Consider the following 23,829-nt stretch of genomic DNA (forward strand, 5'->3'; position numbering starts at 1 on the left):
AGTTCATTAAAATGAACATGTAATCAGTATAAATAATTTATTTTAAAATTATATTACCCCTTATTATCAGCTTCCATTGATATCTTAATCCTATATGATTAAATTCTATTTTTTTCAGTCTATTCCCATCATACAGTTGGACATATTTAATGACATATTTTTATGTTTGCAAGTTTATTAAACTTTCTCTTATTTCTTATAGTTCCATTATATTCTATTAAAAAAGCTTTAGTTTAACATAGACATTACTGACCTTTCAACACAGTTTAATTGTTCTGTTTATTTTAGGTGTTTTTTTTTAGAAGCACCCATTATTTTTATTAACTTAGTATTTAATTATATTTAAAAAAATTTCTCCTAGGTTTATGTTTATCACTTCATGTGAAGTTCAAACTGATTAAAAGAGTATAAATCATTACTTAAAATATTATCATTGCTGAGTTTATGAAATGACACCAGTTCTTCATCAAAATATTCTCTGTGAGCAATTGTTTAGTCGCTAAATTGTGTCTACCTCTTGTGACTCCATGGACTGTAGCCCATCAGTCTCCTCATTTCATGGGATTTCCCAGGCAAGAATACTGGAGTTGGTTGCCCGTTTTTTCTCCAGGGGATCTTCCTGACCCAAGGATCTAACTCACATCTCCTGCTTGGCAGGCAGATTCTTTACCACTCAGCCATCTGGGAAGCACTTTGTGAGCAATTGCAGTCAGAAAAACACTCTTAACTTACAATTTAGAATGTAAGTGCTAAGATGTCCCTGAAAAAAATAGAGAAAACTTTAGAGACTCTGGAAAACTTGTTGAGACATTTATACAAAATAGAAAAAGATAATATTATAATAGTTATAATGATATGATTAAGCACAATTTAAGGCTCACTCTATGCTGAGGTTTCTGTCAGACAACACTACGGAGTCCTGTAATTCAAATTAAAACACTGCACTTCATTTTCTCACTGAAATGAAGTGAAGTGAAAGTTGCTCAGTCGTGTATGACTCTTTGTGACCCCATGGAGTGTAGCCCATCAGGCAAGAATACTGGAGTGGGTTACCATTTCCTCCTCTAGGGGCTCTTCCTAACCCAGGGATGGAACCCACATCTCCTGAAGCAGATTCTTTACCCCTGAGGCACCAGGGAAGTCCTCACTCTATGCTGAGAATTCTTATAAGAGCTTTACATACTTCATTTAATCTTCCAAATAACAACACTTACCCTTCCCGTTATGAAAATGTGAACACTGAGGAACAGAGAGTTAGCTCCATACCTATACAGTATTAAAATGAGAAACACATCTATTATAAAGAATGGGTGGTAATCCTAAGAGATAAATGAAACCCTTATTAAAAGAGAAAAACACCATCAAAATTTCAGTATACTTAGTTGATTTTGTTCAAGTTTAAGGGTTCTACTCTTGGAGAAGGAAATGGCAACCCGCTCCAGTATTCTTGCCTGGAGAATCCCATGGACGGAGGAGCCTGGCAGGCTATATTCCATGTGGTTGCAACTAACATCAGTTGGACACAACTGAGCAACTAAACAGCAGCAGAAAGGGTTCTACTAATTGCATCTGAATTAAAAATTACTTTCCTACATTTTCCATTTTCATGATTTTGGAAAAATATCTCAAAATTATAGGCTGGATAGTAAGTATTTCTTAAAAAACAACATGATATAACAATATAGCAGGATTTGTTAGCCAATAAGAACACTGTTCAAACGTGTTCTATTGATTTCAAATTAATTCAGAGACTTATGTAAGTTTCCAAGGTTTTATATCATATCAGTATTCTCTGTTAAATAAAAGTATTTAACTTTATTAAGTTGTTATAAATTTTAAATGAAATGATTTTATATAAATTCACTACCATAGGTAAGGTAATTTATAAAGGTTACTTACCTGTTTCTCTCCCTTCTTACCTGAAATAGTAATACTTTCTCTTATATATTGGTAAGATCATGTGGCTAATTTTAACCACGGGGCTATGAACACAAGTCAGGTATGCTATTGAAGCTTAGAGAAAGTGTTTTCTTGAAAGTCTTTCTGATTTCACATCCAGCTGTAAGCTAGCTGCCACCAAGGCAGTTTTAAACATCCATATTGAAGATCCTAGAATCACAAGGGAAGAATGGCTCTAACAATGTTTACTACGTGTGACAGCAGGAAAGTTGTCTGCTCCCTGAGCTACAACCACTGACTAACAACAACATGGCTGTAAATACAGCTTTGTTTTGTTAAATAAGATTTGGAATTTTTTTTTTTGTCACCAAGCATTTAAGTAATCTACCAAATCCATGCACAGCCAATATAGAGAGAATGACCGAACTCCCTCTGCTTCTCAGTGAACAATTCAGGGAAAGATACACTGAATGGCTTAGTTTGAATCAGAATAGGCATCACCCCACTTCCTACTCCCTGGAAGAGAATACCAAATCAACTTTGACTTATTACATAGAAGATCCATAGGAAATGTATAGATAAGAAGAAAAGAAGACCTTAAAAATAGGAGATGGACAACTAATCCTATTTGTGTCAATCATCATGGAGTTGATTCAAGCCTGAATCTCAGATGATTTGCTGCTACTAAAAATCATCTACTGTGAATGTTCCTTTGATTGCTATATAAAATATGCAAGCTATAAATTCTAGCTGTAGGCTTACTTATTGTCAGGGTGAATAACATTGTATATATGTATATATAGGGCTTCCCAGGTAGCAATAGTGGTAAAGAGCTCACCTGTGAATGGAGAAGATGTGAGACTAGGGTTTGATCTCTGGGTCAGGAAGATCCCCTGGAGAAGGGCATGGCAACCCACTCCATACTCTTGCCTGGATAATCCTGTGGACAGAGGAGCCTGGCGGGCTAGCCTCTATAGGGTTGCAAAGAGTTAGACTTGACTGAAAGAACTTAGCCCAGCACATGAAGCACATATATATGTATAAGTATGAAGCTTTGGTCACCTATGTATTAATTGTCCCCTATTTTACCTGTATTGAATGTTTTCAATCGTATCTATGTAGAGAAGTTAAATTTAATCCAACTAAAAGTCATGATTGATTCAATCAGCCTGCTCAGTCTGTATGGGGCACTTTAGATCAAAGTGGGACTGTCAAATTTAATTAAACCCAGATATCTTATATACTTTAGTATTTACACAATGCCATACCTATAGGCTTGATTTTCCTTCCTTGAGTATTGACCTTATTTTCTGTTTTTAGTTTGTTTAACTACAACATTTGGTCCTGGATAGAAGCCAGCCATTATAGTATTTGTTTTTGAGATACAAAGCGTTATCAAGATAATTACAAATGTTATAGGTTCTGCAAATTCTGTAAAATAATCAGTAATATATTTCATATCTTCCCAGGAGCAATCCACAAATGGAAAGAAAACTATTTAAAAATGATAAATTTCAACAATATACAGAGCTGACAAAAATTAATCACAAGAGAGTTTTCAAGCTGAGTGTTAGGTATTGGTCTTTGCATAGAAGTCTGACTCTATGCTAGATGTTCTCACGAGTACTATCTCATCCAATTTTCCTAACTCTATAAAGTATGTACTATTGGCTTGATTTTACCAATGAGGAAACTGAAGCCAAGAAACACTAAGTAACTTATTTATATTTATATATTTAGTCATTGTGTTCGTATCAGAAATTTTGTCATTTGAAGTTAAACCAAGGATGCAATTTAAAAAAAGTCCCTTATTTTATTTTTGGTTGCAGTAGGTCTTTGTTGCTGTATGCAGGCTCTCTTTAGTTGTAGTAAGCAGGGTCTACTCTTAGGTGCATGGGCTTCTCATTGTGGTGGCTTCTCTTGTTCCAGAGCATGGGCTCTAGACATGCAGGCTTCAGTAGTTGCAGCACATGGGTTCAGTATTTGTGGCTCCCAAGCTCTAGAGCACAGACTCAGTAGTTGTGGCACAGGGGCCCACTTGCCCTGGGGCATGTGACATCTGAATTCCTGGATCAGGAATCCAACTCCTGTCCCTTGCATTGACAGACTCCCAGTCACTGGACCACTAGGGAAGTTCCCAAGTATGTCTTTTTTAAACGAATTTAGATGAATCTACAAATGTTAGGTTCATGAAAGGGTATGAAATATGAGGATATTATATGTTAAAACATTTGTTTCCTCAAAAATAATTTTAATATCACTGCTTTTTGATGGGGAGATTATTGAATTCCTTTGGTGTACATTCATTTTATGAAATATGTTTTTCTATTTTAATGTATTAAATGTCTTATTGAACATGGACTTTGAACAATTCTTGAGTGATACTGAAACTTTACTCAGCCCTCTAACTGTAGTTTGTTAGCAGATATTTAGGCAATACTTTATAGAATGACTTTTGATTTCAGTAAATTGGCTAAAGGAAGAAAATAATCTTGAGAAAAATGACCAAAATCCATCAGGTATCTAGCTACAGTTTAAAGATATTATTGATCTTTTCACTTGAATTCTCTGTAGAAGAATAATTATCATTAGTGATGATTATTTCATAGTTTTAAATGTCAGAGGTAACATTAAGATTTAGGCCCTTTCTATTTAGTCTGTTCTATCCTTAGGTATTCAAATATAAATTTCGTTCATATTCTTCAAAGGGCCTATTATATTTTAAATTTAAATCAGCTTTCTGAGACTTTCAAACATTTCATGGACATTTTTTGATTAGCTTATTTTTTATTCCTTAAAGAGAAATGATGTCTGTGTAATGTACTAACTGGTTTTTAATAACTTCACTTGATGATAAAATTACCTAATAGTTAGTATAAGTTGTATATTTTATTATTACTGGATACAGAATCATTAGGGCACTGCAATTCATTAGCAGATTATGTGGGAAGAAATATTATAGTACACTAAACTATTATAAAGATGGGTTTAAATTCTATCTCTGATCCTATATTATAGCTCCTTTTCTTCAACTGGAAAATAGGGATATACATTCAAGATCATACGGATATTCTGAGGCTTAAGAGAGGACACACATACACATACACATGCACACACAAACACACCGCCCCCCACCCCCACCCCAAAGACTTGATGGTTATTCTGAGGCTTAAAAGAAATTACACCCACCCACCTGCCCCAAAGGCCTGACAAGGAGACAAGCAATTATAACTATGCAAATAGATAAGTGTGGAGAAGGCAATGGCAACTCACTCCAGTACTCTTGCCTGGAAAATCCCATGGACGGAGGAGCCTGGTAGGCTGCAGTCCATGGGATTGCGAAGAGAAAGACACGACTGAGCGACTTCACTTTCACTTTTCACTTTCATGCATTGGAGAAGGAAATGGCAACCCACTCCAGTGTTTTTGCCTGGAGAATCCTGGAGTTTCCAGGATTCCAGCCCACTCCGGGCTGGTGGGCTGCTGTCTATGGGGTCGCACAGAGTTGGACATGACTGACGTGACTTAGCAGCAGCAGCAAATAGGTGCTGCTGCTAAGTGAGATAGTATCAGGCTCTGCATTTCAAGCTCTGCATTACTAGCCTAAAAGGTAGATTAATTACGACAGAGCCATAAGTATTGATGGGGAATCTACTCTGAGGAAGAAGGGGTCTAAGTAGATGTGACATTTTTGTTGCAGAGTAGGATAATATGGAGAGTGAATGGATATTTGAGGAGAGAGGAACATACTATGTGTGAGTGGGAGCACCAACAAACAGAGAATGTGTGATAGAATTTCAAGTCTATTTTATGTTTAGAAGTTGTGCTTATAACATTAAAGTGTATCCAGTCCTCAGAGCTGTAAGCTTTACCTTCATGAATTAATCTCTATGGATGCAAGTTTGTAGAGTAAGTGGATACTTGAGTTTAACCACAGCGGCTGTTACTGTTTCTTCTTTAGGTGAATGTAAAGGAGAAAGTACAAGAATTATTTGAGTCACTATGCTGTACATCTTAAAATTATAAAGTGCTGTATATCAATTATATCTTAATAAAACTGGAAAAAAGAGAGATGTTTAAAAGACAGTGTTTACAAGGGATAAAATCTAACTGATACATTTTAGGAAGTTAGTGATTACAAAGAAAGTTAGAGGTCAAAGTATAAGCAGTTTCCAAGAAGAGGAATAAGTGAAATTTGAATAAGTGAAATTATTTTCTGAAGAAGTAAGTTTCTCTCTAGTTCAAGATCTGTTTGGTAATCTGAACAACAAAACGTCTATATAGGAAACAAAAGTAATAAGTAGCCCTTGATTCATATAGAGTTTACCAGATTCTTAGAATGAAAAAATGTGTGTGTACATATATGTGTGTGTGTGTATATATATATGTATATATGGCTTCATATTGGTAATTAACTGTCAAATGATACCCAGCAAGTTAAAAACATTCAAGACTATGCTGGGCTTGAAAGGCAGGCATGCAAAGATGCTTGGAAGAGATTTGCTTGCCTCATAAGTTAACTGCTAAATTCAGTTGTTTCCTTATTCAGCATTTTGCTTCTCCTCTAGAGAATGCACACAATATGTTCTGCTTATATTCAACTGGTACACCTGAGCATCTTAGAAGGGCAAGAGATTAACAAAGTAACAAAATGGAAATTTTAGAAAATAAATAATACAAAGTTGAAAAGAGGGGAAATGAAATTGACAGGAAAAATAAAGAGAAAAGAAAATAATATGATGAAGGCATGAACAGGAGTAGAGAAATTTGTAAAATCTAAGAGGAAGAAGGATGAAATAAAACCTAATATAGGCTAGGTAAATACAAAAGTAAACAGGGAAGTATGTTATTGTGAAAGTACAGTGACAGAATTAGTTAATTGGGCATGTTTTTCTGCCTAAAGGAGCAATGGTTATTTTTATTTGGTTTAGATAATAGTATGAATAATAAGGTTAACTCTCTTAGAAGCAGGGACATACTTTTATGGCATTGCAAGAGACTGGAATATTGTGTAAGAGATAATACACACATATGCACACAACCTTAATTTGTAAAAAATTTTAGTTTTAATTACTTGTGAAAGCTCAGTTGCTATGACCTCACATAGTCTAGTAGCACCTACAACAGCAGGAAAAGCGTATGTCTGTTGCATTCTTAAGCTCTGCTCTGACCTCAGCATCTTGGATTATATTTTAGTGTAAAGAGGTCATGTCATCTGGGATATGGTTAGTTTTATCTCATTTTAAAAACCAGAGTCACCTCAAGTTGACATTTCTTCTTTCCTTTGACCCATTCCCTTTTTCTTTCTCAAAACCACAAATATCAAAGAAAACACTGAAATCTCCTTCCTTTATGTTATCCAACTTTCTTTCTTGGTACTGTTCAAAAAAATGACCTTGGAATTATAAAAAGTTTAAAATGGTTTGGAGAAAACTTTCCAGCTGATGTTGCTTGATATGTTGTTAAACCAACATGTTGCTGAGACCTGACCTAATTGAAAACTCCACAGGCTCAAATTTTTGGGTGATGAAATAGACTAAATGACCCCAAAAATACCCAAATGTACCCTACTGGTTCTCTAAAATGAAACACACACACACACAAGCCAAGCATCTCATTCACTGAAGCTGACTTTGGTGATTAATTCCTTCCTTGTTACTTGATATTCCAACTGTGTTGTTGTTCAGTCACTAAATCATGTCTGACTCTTGTGACCCAATGAACTGCAGCTCTCCAGTCTTCTCTTTCCTTCACTATCATCCGGAGTTTGCTCAAATTCATGTCTGTTGAGTTGGCGATGCTGTCTAACCATCTCATCTTCTGTCAACCCCTTTTCCTCTTGCCCTCAATCTTTCCCAGCATCAGGGTCTTTTCCAGTGACTCAGCTCTTCACATCAGGTGATCAAATTATTGGAGCTTTAGCTTCAGCGTCAATCCTTCCAATGAATATTTAGGGTTGATTTTCTTTAGGATTGACTGGTTTGATCTCCTTGCAGTCAAGGGGAGCCTCGAGTCTTTTCTAGTACCACAATTCGAAAGCATCAGTTCTTCAGCACTCAGCATTCTTTAATGGTCCAACTCTCACGTCGTTACACAACTACAGGAAAAACCATAGTTTTGATTATTCAGACCTTTGTTGGCAAAGTGATGTCTCTGATTTTTAATACACTTTTTTGGTTTGTCATCTAGGTTCGCACTCATCTCACATGCTAGCAAAGTTATTCTAAAATTCTCCAAGCCAAGCTTCAACAGTATGTGAACCATGAACTTCAAGATGTTCAAGGTGGATTTAGAAAAGGCAGAGGAACCAGAAATCAAATTGTCAACATCCATTGGATCATCAAAAGAACAAGAGGGCTCCAGAAAAGCATTTACTCCTGCTTTATTGACTTATGCCAAAACCTTTGACTGTGTGGATCACAACAAACTATGAAAAATTCTTAAAGAGATGGGAATACCAGACCACATTACGTGCTTCCTGAGAAATCTGTATGTAGGTCAGGAAGCAACAGTTAGAGCTGGACATGGAACAACAGACTGGTTCCAAATAGGGAACCAAATAGGGAAAGGAGTATATCAAGGCTGTACATTGTTACCTTGCTTATATAACTTATATGCAGAGTACATCATGAGAAATCCTGGGCTGGATGAAACACAAGCTAGAATCAAGATTACCAGAAGAAATATTAATAACCTCAGATATGCAGATGATACCATCCTTATGGCAGAAAGTGAAGAAGAACTAAAGAGCCTCTTGATGAACGTGAAAGAGGAGAGTGAAAAAGCTGGCTTAAAACTCAACATTCAGAAAACGAAGATCATGACATCTGGTCCCATCACTTCATGGCAAATAGATGAGGAAGCAATGAAAACAGTGACAGACTTTATTTTCTTGGGCTCCAAAATCACTGCAGATGGTGATTGCAGCCATGAAATTAAAGGACACTTGCTCCTTGGAAGAAAAGTTATGACCAACCTAGACAGCATATTAAAAAGCAGAGACATTACTTCGCCAGCAAAGTCCATATAGTCAAAGCTATGGTTTTTCCAGTAGTCATGTATGGATGTAAGAGTTGGACTATAAAGATTGCTGAGCACTGAAGAATTGACGCTTTTGAACTATGGTGTTGGAGAAGACTCTTGAGAATCCCTTGGAGTCAAGGAGATCCAACGAGTCCATTCTAAAGGAAATCAGTCCTGAATATTCTTTGGAAGGACTGATGCTGAAGCTGAAACTCCAATACTTTGGCCACCTGATATAAAGAGTTGACTCATTTGAAAAGACCCTGGTGCTGGGAAAGATTGAAGGCGGGAGGAGAAGGGGACAACAGAGGATGAGATGGTTGGATGGCATTACCAACTCAATGGACATGAGTTTGAGTAGACTCCAGGAGTTGCTGATGGACAGAGAGGCCTGGCGTGCTGCAGTCCATGGGGTTGCAAAGAGTCAGACATAACTGAGTGACTGAACTGAACTGAGATTTGTCATAGTTTTCTTTCCAAGGAGGAAGCATCTTTTAATTTCATGACTGCAGTCACCATCTGCAATGATTTTGGAGCCCAAGAAATTAAAATCTGTCACTGTTTACACTTTAACCTTTTTATTTGATATGAAATGGTAAGAGCAAATGCCATGATCTTAGGTTTTTGAACATTGAGTTTTAAGCAGACTTTTTGCTTTTACCCTCATCAAGAGGTCCTACAGGCCTTTTCCCTTTCTACCATTAGAGTGGTATTATCTGCATATCTGAAGTTGATATTTGCTTGGTAATCTTGATTCCAGATTTTGATTCATCTAGCCTGGCGTTCCCCATTATATGCTCTGCATATAACTTAAATAAGCAGGGTGACAACATACAGCCTTGTACTTCTTCCCCAAGTTTGAGCCATTCTGTTGTTTCATGTCCAGTTCTAACTGTTTCTTCTTGACCTGCATACAGGTTTCTCAGGAGCCAAATAGGTGGTCTGGTATTCCCATCTCTTTGTGAATTTTCCACAGTTTGTTGTGATACACACACCAAAGGCTTTAGTATAGTCAGTGAAGCAGAAATAGGTGTTTTTCTAGAATTCCCTGGCTTTCTCTGTGATCTAAGGAATGTTGGCAATTTGATCTCTGGTTCTTTTGCCATTTCTAAACCCAGCATGTACATCTGGAAGTTCTTGGTTCACATACTGCTGAAGCCAACTTGAAAGATTTTGAGCATTACCTTACTAGCATGTGAAAATTCTTTGGCACTGCCCTTCTTTGGGATTAGAATTAGAGAAGGTGAATAAGTCATTTCATGTTATTTGAAGTGCTAGACAAGATATCTTAAACAGCAGTGGAAGGTTTGTCATAGAGAATTAGTTCTCAATTCACAAGTGCTACAATTATTCATCAGCAACTACTCCTTAAGTTTCTACTATAAATAGGTACTCTTATAGGTCCTTGAGATATGGCTGTGAGCAGTATAAATATCCCACTGCTGCAGAGCTTATATTCACACATTTAAGTTGATTTAAACAGAACACTAGTCCAAGTAAAGAAATGGCAGAAGGAGTAATGAGAAGAAGCTCCTGGGTACTATATACTCTGAATGGTTTTTTTTTTTCTCATCAAAACAGTAAATCTAATGAACCCCCATAAAAACAATGGTAGGAGAGAAAAAATATTAGTTTTACTGACAAAAATCTCTTTCAGAAAGGATGAGTGCACCTGCGCAATGCTTGTTATATTTGGGATCATGAAAAGCCAGAACTATAGAATGACTATTGATTAAATTTGCAATTAAAACATGAACTTGAGAGACGTTTCAGACACTAGAAATTCTATATTAGAATAGTAACTCTCCTGAAGCTGAAGAGAAATGCATGAATCCTTCTATGCTCTAGATTGGCGTGAACTCAGAAAACAATTAGAACTGAGGTATTATAAATAAAAGAGGACAGATTTCCAGAAAAGATTGTCATATTTATTCTTAAAGTTTTCCCTCATTAATGAAATAGCTGAGAAAGGGCCACAGAATCTCATAAAAAGAACTAAATATATCCTAATTTATGTCCTGATAAAGACATAAAATTCTCACAAGTTCTCCCTCCATGAAAGTAAAGGAAAACTCAGAAGATGCTGATCAACATGTCAGGTGACCACTGCTGAAATGAAACTTCTGAAAATTGCATCCATTTGAGATGTTACTCCTTTACTTTAAGTATACAAACAAATAAGTAAATGAATGAGAAAAACATTATTAGCTTAATAATATTACTTGGACATGGCAGTGGGAAGTCACACACCAAAGTGAAAAAGATTCAAATCTGAGGTCAGAGAAAATGAGATGGCATAGAATGGCCTCACTTCCTTTTTCAACATGGTGATTATAGATCAATGTATGAACTATATGAAAGGCAATCATATTTAAAAAAAGATATAATTTAAAACATTTAAATGAGGATAGAAATCTAGGTGAAAATAATTATCATTAGAATATTAAAATCAATTAGGAAGTGCCTTAAAAACCATAAATCACATGCTCTAGTGTTTTTTTACACATAAAGAAGAAAAATAAAAAATAAGCCATTTTCAGAATTGCCCGTCAATATTTTAGTGTAAAATACCTTTATTTCCACTTAGTAAAATTACTTTTTATTGATGATATGAATTCTTCTGCTACTAATTTGATTACTGTGAAAAAGCACAGTAAATTAAATTTTAGACTTAACACTCATAAATAGTCAATAAAATCATAACTTTTAATGAATTGAATTCTTCCTCTTATTTATTATATGATTATTGAAAATATTACATTTTCTTTGTCAGTCCTATGAAAAGTGCCAAACGTATAATGTTTACTCAAAATAAAAATGATTCAGAATATACTAAATTTCTATCCAAAATCTAAAGAAAGCAGATGTCTTTTATTAGTTTTTTTGTAGTTATCCATCAGTGTTTATGTCATGAGTATTGACATCATATAGACAGAAGTAAATCATGTCTTCTCTAACAATGCTTCTGTCAAAATCATTAAAATGAAAGTAGAAGTAGAAAGCAGAGTCGAGCACATGCAGGCACTGAGAGATTTTTCATGGCCTATTATGATATTGTTAGTATTCACTTCTCACCAGAATAATATGAAAAGTTAAGCGTGGTTATATTTTCAGAGAAAAGTGAATTACTGTTTTCACTAAGGACGGGAATACTGATAAGAGTATAGATCATCTTAAGAGAAATTGAAGAGTACTGGGATTTGTCATGTATATTTAATTCATGTCTTGACCTTTATTAACATTATTTTACCTATCATCTGGAAAATAGCAGAATGGCTTTTAAAAAAATTCTACATCACCTCTTTAGTCCAAACATTTGGTACTTGGAGCTACTTGCATTTATAAAAGCTATATTTTTAAAGAAATTACTTGTCCATTTTGTTGTATTGTGCATAGGATGAATTGTTTTATCCAATTTCCTTACCTGAAAATTGTTTTCTTTGTAAATGAAACCCTTTAAACTATTGTTAAATGGTATTTTATGCATTTTATTCAATATTTTGCTCTAAAGCAAATTTGGTATTAGAATTTATCACAGAGCCACAATTTAATTTTGAATTACACTTGGCACATTACATATGAATGATATAAATCTCTAAAAAGATAAATTACTTTTCCAGTAAGGAGTATAATAGAATAGAAATCCTCATCTCCAAAGTCAAAGCTCTTTGTACATCCTATTCCATTTCTGGCGGAGTAATCAAAATCAGACTAATGTACTCCTACTAAGACATTTTTAAAAAATTACAGTTTTAAAGTAATGAAGAGGAAAACAGTTTGGTTCCTCAAAGTGTTAAAAATAGAACCTCCATATGATCTAACAATAAATTCTAGGTATAGATCTCAAGAAAATTAAGACACTATTCTTTTTTCTTTTTTAAAAGATTAATTAATTATACTTTACAATATTGTATTGGTTTTGCCATACATTGACTTGAATCTGCCATGAGTGTACATGTGTTCCCTATCCTGAAACCCCCTTTCACCTCCCTCCCCATCCCATCCCTCTGGGTCATCTCAGTGCATCAGCCCCGAGCACCCTGTAAGAAACTAATTTTTAAAGATATGTGCATCCCAATGTTCATTGCAGATAAATTTTTTTTAATAGCCAAGATATGGAAGCAACCTATCAACAGATGAATGAATAAAGAAAACTTATTATATTCATACATATATATATAACATTATATAATGTTTATTGAAAATGGAAATTATTTAGAATATGCTATATTTCTTGAATTGAATATTGTGCTGTGCTAAATCACTCAGTAGTGTTCAACTCTTTGCGACCCCATGGCCTGTAGCCCACCAGGCTCCTCTGTCCATAGAGATTCTCCAGATAGGAGTACTGGAGTGGGTTGCCATGCCCTCCTTCTGGGGATCTTCCCAATCCAGGGATTGAATCCAGGTCTCCCACACTGCAGGCAGATTCTTTTCTGTCTGAGCCACTGGGGAAGTCTGAAATGAATATTACTCACGCATTAAAAGAAAAATAAATTCCTTTTCTGACAACATAAATGAGCCTGAAGGGTATTATGCTTAGTGAAATTAGTCAAACAGGGAAAGACAAATACTGCATATTTTCTCTTATATGTGGAATCTATAAAATAAGACAAATGAAGGAATATAACAAAACAGAAACAGACTCAATACAGAGAACAAACCAATGGTTAGCAGAGGGGAGAGATGTGGGGAGAAGGGCATTATAGGGGAAGGGGATTAAGAGCTACAAACTGGTAGGTATAATATAAATAAGTTACAAGTATGTAATGTACAGCACTTAGAATATAACCAACATATTATAATAATATCATTCAGTTGTTAAGTCATGTCTGACTCTCTGTGACCACACAGAACACAGTACGCCAAGCTCCCCTCTCCTTTACTATCTTCTGGTGGTTGCTCAGATTCAGTCCACTGAGTCAGTGATACCATCCAACGATCTCATCCTCTGTCACCCCCTTCTGTTCCTGCCTTTGGTCTTTCTCAGCATCAGGGTCTTCTCCAATGACTTGGTTCATTGCATCAGGTGGCCAAATTATTGGAGTTTCAGCTTCAGCATCAGTCTTTCCAATGAGTATTCAGGGTTGATTTTTTTTAGGATTGACTGATTTTATCTCCTTGCAGCCCAAGGGACTTTCCAGACTCTTCTCCAACAACGCAATTAGAAAGCATCAATTCTTTGACACTCAGCCTTCTTTATATGGACTTTAATCTATAAAAATATAGAATCACTAGGTTGTACACTTGAAACTAATATAATATTGTAATGACTTACAATACTTAAGTTCTAAAAATAAACATGAAGCAAGGGGAAGAAAACAAGAACCAACCACATGACATTGCAGGGTTGACGAGAAAAATGAGACTTGAGGGCATAAAATCTTGAAGAAAGCTTTGGGAAAACTCTCAAAAATGAACCAAAATTCTGCAGTTACTTTTTCCTTCAGACCATTCCAGATCCATCATCTTTAGCAAGCATCCAAACAAGGTTCAGTTCAGTTTGGTCGCTCAGTCGTGTTGGACTCTTTGCCACCCCATGGACTGCAGCACTCCAGGCTTCCCTGTCTGTCACCAACTCCCGGAGCTTGCCCAAACTCCTGTCCATTGAGTCGGTGATACAATCCAACCATCTTATCTTCTGTCGTCCCCTTCTCCTCCTGCCTTCAATCTTTCCCAGTGTCAGGGGCTTTTCCAGTGAGTCAATTCTTCACATCAGGTGGCCAAACTATGGGAGCTTCAGTTTCAGCATCAGTCCTTCCAGTGAATATTCAGGACTGATTTCCTTTACAATTGACAGGTTTGATCTTCTAGCAATCCAAGGGACTCTCAAGAGTGTTCTCCACCACCACAGTTCAAAAGTATCAGTGCTTTGCCCCTCAGCTTTCTTTATGGTCCAACTCTCACATCCATACAAGACTACTGGAAAAAATATAGCTTTGGCTAGAGCGGTCGATCTAGTTGGCAAAGTTATGTCTCTGATTTTTAATAAGGTGTCTAGGTTGGTTATAGCTTTTCTTCCAAGGAGCAAGCATCTTTTAGTCTCGTGTCTGCAATCACTATCTGCAGTGATTTTGGAGCCCAAGAAAATCTGTCCCTGTTTCCATTGTTTCCCCATCTGTTTGCCACAAAGTGATGGGACCAGATGCCACAATCTTAGTTTTCTGAATGCTGAGTTTTAAGCCAGGTTTTTCTCTTTCTCTTTCACCCTCATCAAGAGGCTCTTTAGTTACTCTTTTCTTTCTGCCATAAGGGTGGTGGTATCTGCCTATCTGAGGTTATTGATATTTCTCCCTGTAATCCTGATTCCAGCTTGTACTTCATCCAGCCTGTCCTTTCACATGATGTATTCTGCATATAAATTAAATAAGCAGGGTGACTTGGGAAAACTTGCTTTCAAATGGATGAACCATTTTCACATGTTCCCATATTCACCCATATGCAGTTACATATTCTGTCTTAAGTGAGTCTAAAGTATTTAGCTTGCACTTCTATTATACCACCTGTATTAATACATTTTAATTATGCTTTACACATCTGACTCTCCTCTCCCATCAACTTCTACTAGCCTGTGGTCATGTACAGTAGAGATCTCATTTTATCCATTATTTCATGATGTAAGACAACTTATGTCACCAATATGCTCTTGAATAAGTGCAGAAGCTATTTGTGAGTCCTAGAGTAGCCAAAAGACTTCATAGAAGTTTGAGATCTAGGCCAATTCTTATATGCTATTCAAGTAGAAGGTACTCAAAAGGTAGGGAAACTTCCAAGGAAAGAAAATGTCAAGTGCAAAAATGCCTAAGTGTAATGCATATGGTAAATCGTAAAAATAATTCACACAGATCTGAGCAAAGTTTGAGTTTCCAATATGGCTATAACACTAAGTGTTTTGGGGAAAAAATAAAAAAGAGAATAGGAGATTGTCACATTACCTGATCCCAAGGCCAAGAAATTTTGATATTTTCCTGAAGACTTTCTTAGGAATTTCTAATATCATTAAAATTTTTCAGGAAAACATAATTGGGATAAAATAGCTGGGGGAGCCTGGTAGGCTGCAGTCCATGGGGTCGCTAAGAGTTGGACACGACTGAGTGACTTCACTTTCACTTTTCACTTTCATGCATTGGAGAAGGAAATGGCAGCCCACTCCAGTGTTCTTGCCTGGAGAATCCCAGGGACGGGGGAGCCTGTTGGGCTGCCGTCTGTGGGGTCGCACAGAGTCAGACACGACTGAAGTGACTTAGCAGCAGCAGCAGTCTTCAGTCAACTGATATAGGTGTGTAGTAAACTGGTCTTGCCTGTTACCTGGGAAGTCTTTAAGAGAATCGGTGTTTTATTTGTTGTAAATGTATGCATCCACTAAACAATATACTCAGCATTAAGGAAACTCCTTGTATTTTTTAAACGAAACGTTTCCTTGTTGATATTCCAGCAACTAATATTACTTTAAGAAGAATTATCTGTTCAGTAACAAATTATATTTTCTGGCAGGTTTGGGAATGTTTTCATGTCACAGAATAAGCACCACCCAGAAAATAGCACTGTTATTATCTTGTAACTGACCAGTAATGTATATGTAATTATTGTTGTTTTTTTTCTCTGAGTATATATATTATCTTGGTGGCTTCTGCAATGTTAGTGAGATCTGTCAGTTATCACTGACATTTCAAAAAGCACATAGTCAAATATTTCCTGTGTCTCTAATTAAAGAAATAACCATATCATTCACTATAAAGTTTACATTTGAAACAATACTTAAACTTATATTTAGAATAATTTTAAATTACTTAAAGAGTTAAGAAATTACACGAATGTGTCTCAGTATCGCCTTTGTTTGAAAATCCTATACCTATGTTTAGGCAGTTTGTTGAAGAAAAAATATATATACATAGTTTTCTACATTTTTAAAATTAAAGTGTTATTTTTCTAACAATCTGACAACCCACATAAATACTGAACTGCTTTTATGGTGCTTTTCCATTAGTTTTTTGTTGCTTGCTAATTACTTTTCTTGCCCAATTTCATTTGCAGTTTGAATAAATAAACTTACTTTCTGCCTGCAGGTTACTAAAGGAATAGTCAATATGCAGCTGTAATAAAATCATAAATTTCTTTGAACAGGCAATTTTCAACTTATACTTCCACAGAGAGTTTTTAAATCTCTACTGTTAGAGAAACAACTTTATGAAAACCTCAAAGTTTTATGCTAATTTATGGTTTGGGTTCAATGAAGATGGAATCAAAATGATTGGTCATTATAATTTAACATTGCAAAGAATAATCGGATAGTAAAATGTACCCTTTTCTCACATTTAATTGATGTATTTGTTGTTATTGTTAAGTTGCTAAGTTGTGTCCAGCTCTTTGCTAACCCATGGACTATAGCACTCCAAGCTCCTCTGTCCTCCACTGTCTCCTGGAGTTTGTTGAAATTAGTGTTTATTGACTCAGTGATGCTATCTAACCATCTCATCCTCTGCTGCCCCCTTCTCCTTTTGCCTTCAGTCTTTCCCAGCATCAGGATCTTTTCCAGTGAGTCAGGCTTTGCATAAGGTGGCCAAAGTATTAGAACTTCAGCCTCAGCAGCAGTCTTACCAATGAATATTCAGGGTTGATTTCCTTTAGGATTGACTAGTTTGATGTCTTTGCAGTCCAAGGGACTCTCAAGAGTCTTCTCCCACACCATGATTCAAAAGCATCAATTCTTTGGCATTCCTCCTTTTTTTATGGTCCGTCTCTCACATCCTTACATGACTACTGGAAAAACAATAGCTTTGAGAATATGAACCTTTGTCAGCAAAATGATACCTCTGCTTTTAAATATGCTGTTTAGGTCCTTCCAAGGAGCTTTCCTTCCAAGGAGCAAGTGTCTTTTTTAATTTCGTGGTTGCAGTCACCATCCCTATTGGTTTTGGGGCCCCAGAAAATAAAATCTGTCACCGCTTCAACTTTTTCCCTTTCTGTTTGTCATGAAGTGATGGGCATTAAAATCTGTCACCGCTTCAACTTTTTCCCTTTCTGTTTGTCATGAAGTGATGGGACCAGATGCCATGTTCTTAGTTTTGTAGTGCTGAGTTTTAAGCCAGCTTTTTCACTCTTTTCTTTCACCCTCATTAAGAAGGTCTTTAGTACCTCCTCATTTTTTTTTTTCTGCCATTAGAGTGGTATCATCTGCATATCTGAGATTGGTGTTTCTTCCAACAATCTTGATTCCAAATTGTGATCCCTCTAGTCTGTCATTTCCCATGTTATACTCTGCATATAAGTTAAATAAATTGGGTGACAATATATAGCCTTGTCAGACTTCTTTCCCAATTTTGAACCAGTTGTTCCATGTTCCATCTGAGGGTTGCTTCTTGACCTGCATACAGGTGTCTCAGGAGGCAGCTAAGGTGGTCTGGTACTCCCATCTCTTTAAGAATTTTCCACAGTTTTTTGTGGTCTATATAGTCAAAGTCTTTAGTGTAGTCAGTGAAGCAGATGTAGATGTTTATCTGGAGCTCCTTTGCTTTCTCTAAGATCCAATGAATGTTGACAATTAGATCTCTGGTTCCTCTGCCTCTTCTAAACCCATCTGATACATCTGGAAGTTCTTGATTCACATACTGCTGAAGACTTGCTTGAAGGCTTTTGAGCATAACTTTGCAAGCATGTAAAATGAGCGTAGTTGTACAGTAGTTTGAGCAGTCTTTGAGATTCCACTTCTTTGGAATTGAAATGAAAACTGATTTTTTCTAGTCCTGTGACCACGCTGAGTTTTCCAAATTTGCCTGCCTATTGAGTGCAGCACTTTAACAACATCATCTTTTAGGGTTTTAAATAGCTCAGCTGGAATATGCTTCTCAAATCCAGAGAACAGGAGAATCAATTTTCATAGTGATCACTCTGTATATTATTGGTGTGTCATGTAACTTGAAGGTTTGATCAACTTAGCTAATTGTAATAGTTTGTATTCAAATTTCATGTGTTTTTGTTTTGTTTTCTATCTTTGTTCCAATGCAACAATAAACTAGAAAGCATATCCACTATTGCCAATAATTTCACCCTTTGGTTTTTCTTTAATAAAATCCTAAGTAAGTTTTAAAATTCATGCCCATATTTTAACTGAATTTTCCCATGGCTGAGATAAAAAATAACATATGAAGTCTTATTTGCAACATAAGAGACACGTAGTGCTACATTAGTAATAAAATTATAATCCTTTAAGGAAGTTGCATTATTATTTGTACTTGTGAGGTTTTAGTGATATTTCCTTTTTAATATTCTACTCCACAAAAGGATACATATGTCACAAGTATACTTTAGCATAAATGTGAAGTATTCAATAACATGTTGAAGTATATTTAATTAAAAAAAATTGAAGCACAAACTCTCAAATGAAATTTGATTTTTGAAACTATGGGCATACATTATGATTATGTTCATATTTATTTCTAAAATATTTTGTTAATAACGGCTTTCTTGAAATACAGAGGTAAATTCCAGATAATAAACTTCCCTGAAATAATTCTAAGGAATGACTCTTGTTCTCTGAATCTCTAAGGGTCAGATAAAGGACACATTGTAACTCTTAAAGTCAATGGGTGATTTCTCCTCAGGTAAATTCTCTATTAGATGGGACATGAAGGTGATGATGTCCTAGACATTCTCCCTTATTCAGTAGTTTGGGAATATTTCATCAACCTCTGCTAAGACTCCCTACTGATTCTGGTTTTTAATAACAATAAAGTGCGTATAAGTTCAGCAATTTCCATTTACGTGGTAAGAAAGCAGAAAGAGGCTTTACAGAGCCTATTAGTGCAGGAAGATGTTTATGGAGAAGGGTCATACTCCTGAGGTCATTGTTCTAAAAACTTTCAGATAATTAGGCTAAAATTTGCATAAAATCAGAAATTTGGGATGCTCATCTGTAATGAGCTGTTTGAGGTCCTTTGTACAGTTTTAATCTGATGAGTATCAGGGGGCTCCAGCCATGAGCTGTAGTATTTTATTGATTGTAAAAAATAAAAATTGACCCAAAGCAGAAAATGCCATATATGTAAAATAAAGAAATTTAGAAAGGTTTTGACACATAGGATTGGAGGTAGAAATAAAAATTAAAAGACTTCAGAGAAAAGGGAATAATTGCAGTAAAGTGTGTTATGAGAGACAAATGTATCTGATAGTGGAAAAATAAAGCTTATTGAATTTAACTTAGCAATTCTGTATAAATTAGTAATGATTATGAACTATAGAATAACTTGTAAATGTTTTATAAATTTCAAATATGTAAAATATCTGATAGGCAACATAAATTTCCATATAGAACTTTCAAAAGTGCTTTAATAATTTTCTGATATCTACTTGAATTTAGGAAGAAAATTGAAATATAAACAATATACAAAAATGTTTAAAAAGTATTGTTCCAAATAAATTAAAATTATTCTCTACAAACTTCAAATTAAGATAAAATTTCTAAAAATTTTTATTTATTAGATGCTAAAAGAAAGGTATTATATATTATAAAAATGAAATATTAATACAAAAGTATATTTCCTGAAACCCTTTAGTATACTAAAAAAAAGAACACAAACAAGAAAGTGTCATATCTTGGAAAGTGTTGTGAAAATATATCAGTTAAACACTATCATCTTGTGAGAAATAGTGTTTTAAATTTATTTTTGAAAACAATTATAATTTGTAAACTTCTTTTTTGTTTTCATAGAGTTAAGAAGTGTCAAGAAAAAAGTGGGGGAAATTAACTGGCCTGGTTCTGCTGTGGCTCATAATTTCATTAGTAACGAATACTTCTGTAGACTTGGGAAAAAAAAAAATTGAAGGTCTTTCTTGTTAACCATGGGCCTGGACAACATCATTATAGACCAGAAATAACACTGTCTCTTTAAATATCATAGGAAGTTGTTTAGAGTTGTAGTTCTAATAACTTTCCCAAAATGCTCACATTCTAATCCTCAGAATCTGAGAAACATTAGTTTTTTGGTAAGAAGGCTTTAAGGTTGCAGATCAATTAAGTTGCCAATCAGGAGATTTTAACCTAAGGAGGTTAACTTGGATTATCCAGGTGACACCAATGTGACTACAAGGATCCTTAAAAGTAAAGAGGGAGGCAGAAGAGAAAAATCAAAGGGAGATGTGATTAAAGAGGGAAGGTCAGAGAGAAACAACATTAATGACTTTAAAGATGGAAGAAAGGGGGTCAGGAACCATCAAATGTGGGAGGCATCTAGAAGCTAGAAAAGGAAAGAAAGTGAACTTTTTTCTGAGAACCTCCAGAATGAAACACAACTCTGCTAACACTTGGATTTTAGACCAGCAAGACCTGTGTCAAGTTTTGAACCTGTAGAACTGTAAGATTATATTTTTCTGTTAAGTTAGTGACTTTGTGGTAGCAACATAGTTGATAGATTTTACAACTTTTATTTTGAAATGCAACACATACATAAAACATAAAAGCTCAATTGAATACTTAATTACAGTGTTACTACTACTCAGCTCAAGAAATCTAAAATTGCTAGGCCTCTGCTTCTCCCATACTCATCTTTTGTTCCTTTATGGTCACATTTCTCTTCTTTTTTTCTTGTAGAATATAATTATCATTCCTAGCCTTTTGTTAGATTTTGACTTACTTTGAAATTTTGTGTAAATAAAGATTACTCACTTTGTAATTTTTTTTCTCTGTCTTGAGTCCTTTCATTCAATACAGTTTTATAATACATTTTTACTCTGTGCATTTTATTATATACTGTATTCTTGTTTAACGTGATTTGATAATTTATCAATTCACTGTCAAAGGATAATAAGGTTTTCCTTTGGAAAAAATAAGATTGTTATTAAGATTGCTAATAAGATTTTGGGGGTAACAATCTTCTACAGCCTCTTTTAAACATGTATAATAGTGCATATATTTGTGAATTATGCTGAGATATTTAGTCAGGAGTAAAGTTAAATCCAATGAGGGCAACACTCTCTCCTATAAATAATAACATAGGTAATACTTTTCTGCTATCTGAAGATTTTAATTCTTTTTAATTTTAAAGTCGTTATGCATTATATTCCTATTTGTGGTTTTATTTGCATTTATACTGCTTAGATATTATAGAGTTCTTCAGTTTGTGACTCACTGTGATATTTTTATCAAAAACTTTAGTTTGTTTTTGAATATCACATCTGACATATTTTTTTCTCCTCTTCGTATGGGAATATAACCACACATAAGTTGAATCTTAGATTCATTCCTCATGTATATTTAAACAATTTTATATTTTTTTGTTCTTTGTTTTTTCCCAAGCTTCAGCTTGTATATTTTCTATTAAGCTATCACTGTTACAACAGACCTTTCTTTTGCTATGTCTAGGCTGCTGTCATATTATTAATACATTTCATTTCTCAAATATGGAATTTTTATTTATTCTTTTGCATAGATAATTCTTTTGTAAAAATTTCTACCTTGTCTGTTTTGGAGGGGCTTATTGATTACAGTTTTTTACAATTCTAATTTCAGCATCTAGAAAACTCATGGCTCTGTTTCTGTTTTCTGTGTGGTCTCTTATTATTTTTTTGGCCATTTGGTTCTGTTTCCTGGCATATCAGACATTATATTTGACTATAAAGATGCTGTACAATATTAACAGTCTAGAGAAGTTATTCACTTTTCCATCCGGCAGCAGCTATGAGGTCACCTGGATTCAAACAGGAATTTAGATAAATCAAGCCTGAACTTTGTATTGTATTCATTTTTCTGTGTTAATCCCTCAAAACTGAATGGCAAGTTTTCTTTGATCATCATATAATGTTTTTTGTTGTTGTTGTTTAAACTATAGCCTACTAATTTATCACCATATTTCTAAATATTTATGCATTTAGTGATTTTAAAGGATATCTTGGTTTACTTTTATATTTATTACATTGGTAACATATTAATAGTTCCTGATATTCCTGAGTTTACCTCTCTCCTTAGAACATGCATTATTAAACAATATTTTCTCTTTCTCTCTATGCCCCTGTTTCCTTAAAATATATGTATTATTGTATATGTGTACAGACATATATAGATCAAATGTGTGTATTTGATGATGTTCCATGACTTTATACAGATTCTTAAAATAGGTGTTTTAAGGTTTTTTTTGCAACATAGGCATAAATCCTTATGAGCATACACTATAAATCATACATGGAGGATTGCTCAATTTACTTAAAATATGTGTAAATATTTTATATAGCACAAACTTTAAATTTATGATTTTCAGATTATGTAAATTATAATTATTTTCCAAGAGATTTTATACTTTCTTAATAGTCCTGAACTCTATGGTATACTATATTTGGAATAAGAAAGAATATTGCTCTAATAAAATTTTGGAAGATCCCATATTCAATGTAAAATATAAGAGACCTTGAAAAGCAGACATTCTAGTTTACCATCTGTTTCCATCTATTTGCTAAGCAAGTACTGAAGAGCTGCTGTACATGGAACATATTATATATGCTAGTGATTCCTTGTCTAAGAAAAGAGATATAAACTTTGTCTTTAAGAACCATGAGGTTTAGGTAGTAAAGTTACAGTACCTATATTTTGCTAGTTTATTGATACAATTGGATATTTATTCATATCACATTTTCTTGGGTTAGAGAAATCAACTTTAGAATTGTCCAGTGATGTTATATTAACTTCATGGTCCTAATTCACCATAGAGATTTTATTCCAGTGTTTTGCCTGCTTTCTTTTTAATGCTCAGGTTCTCAAAGTCTCAAAACTGGATCATAAGAAAAAAATGATATCTCCAGGTGACTTGGCATGCATAAATTGGAAATTAATAAGAAATTTAATTTTATCTAATATTTGATATTTGATAAAATGCTAAATATTTTATCTGATATCATTTGAAGTTTGAACTTAAAAAAAGT

This window comes from Oryx dammah, unplaced genomic scaffold, assembly GCF_014754425.2.
Source record: "Oryx dammah isolate SB20612 unplaced genomic scaffold, SCBI_Odam_1.1 HiC_scaffold_28, whole genome shotgun sequence".
NCBI classification, from domain to species: domain Eukaryota; kingdom Metazoa; phylum Chordata; class Mammalia; order Artiodactyla; family Bovidae; genus Oryx; species Oryx dammah.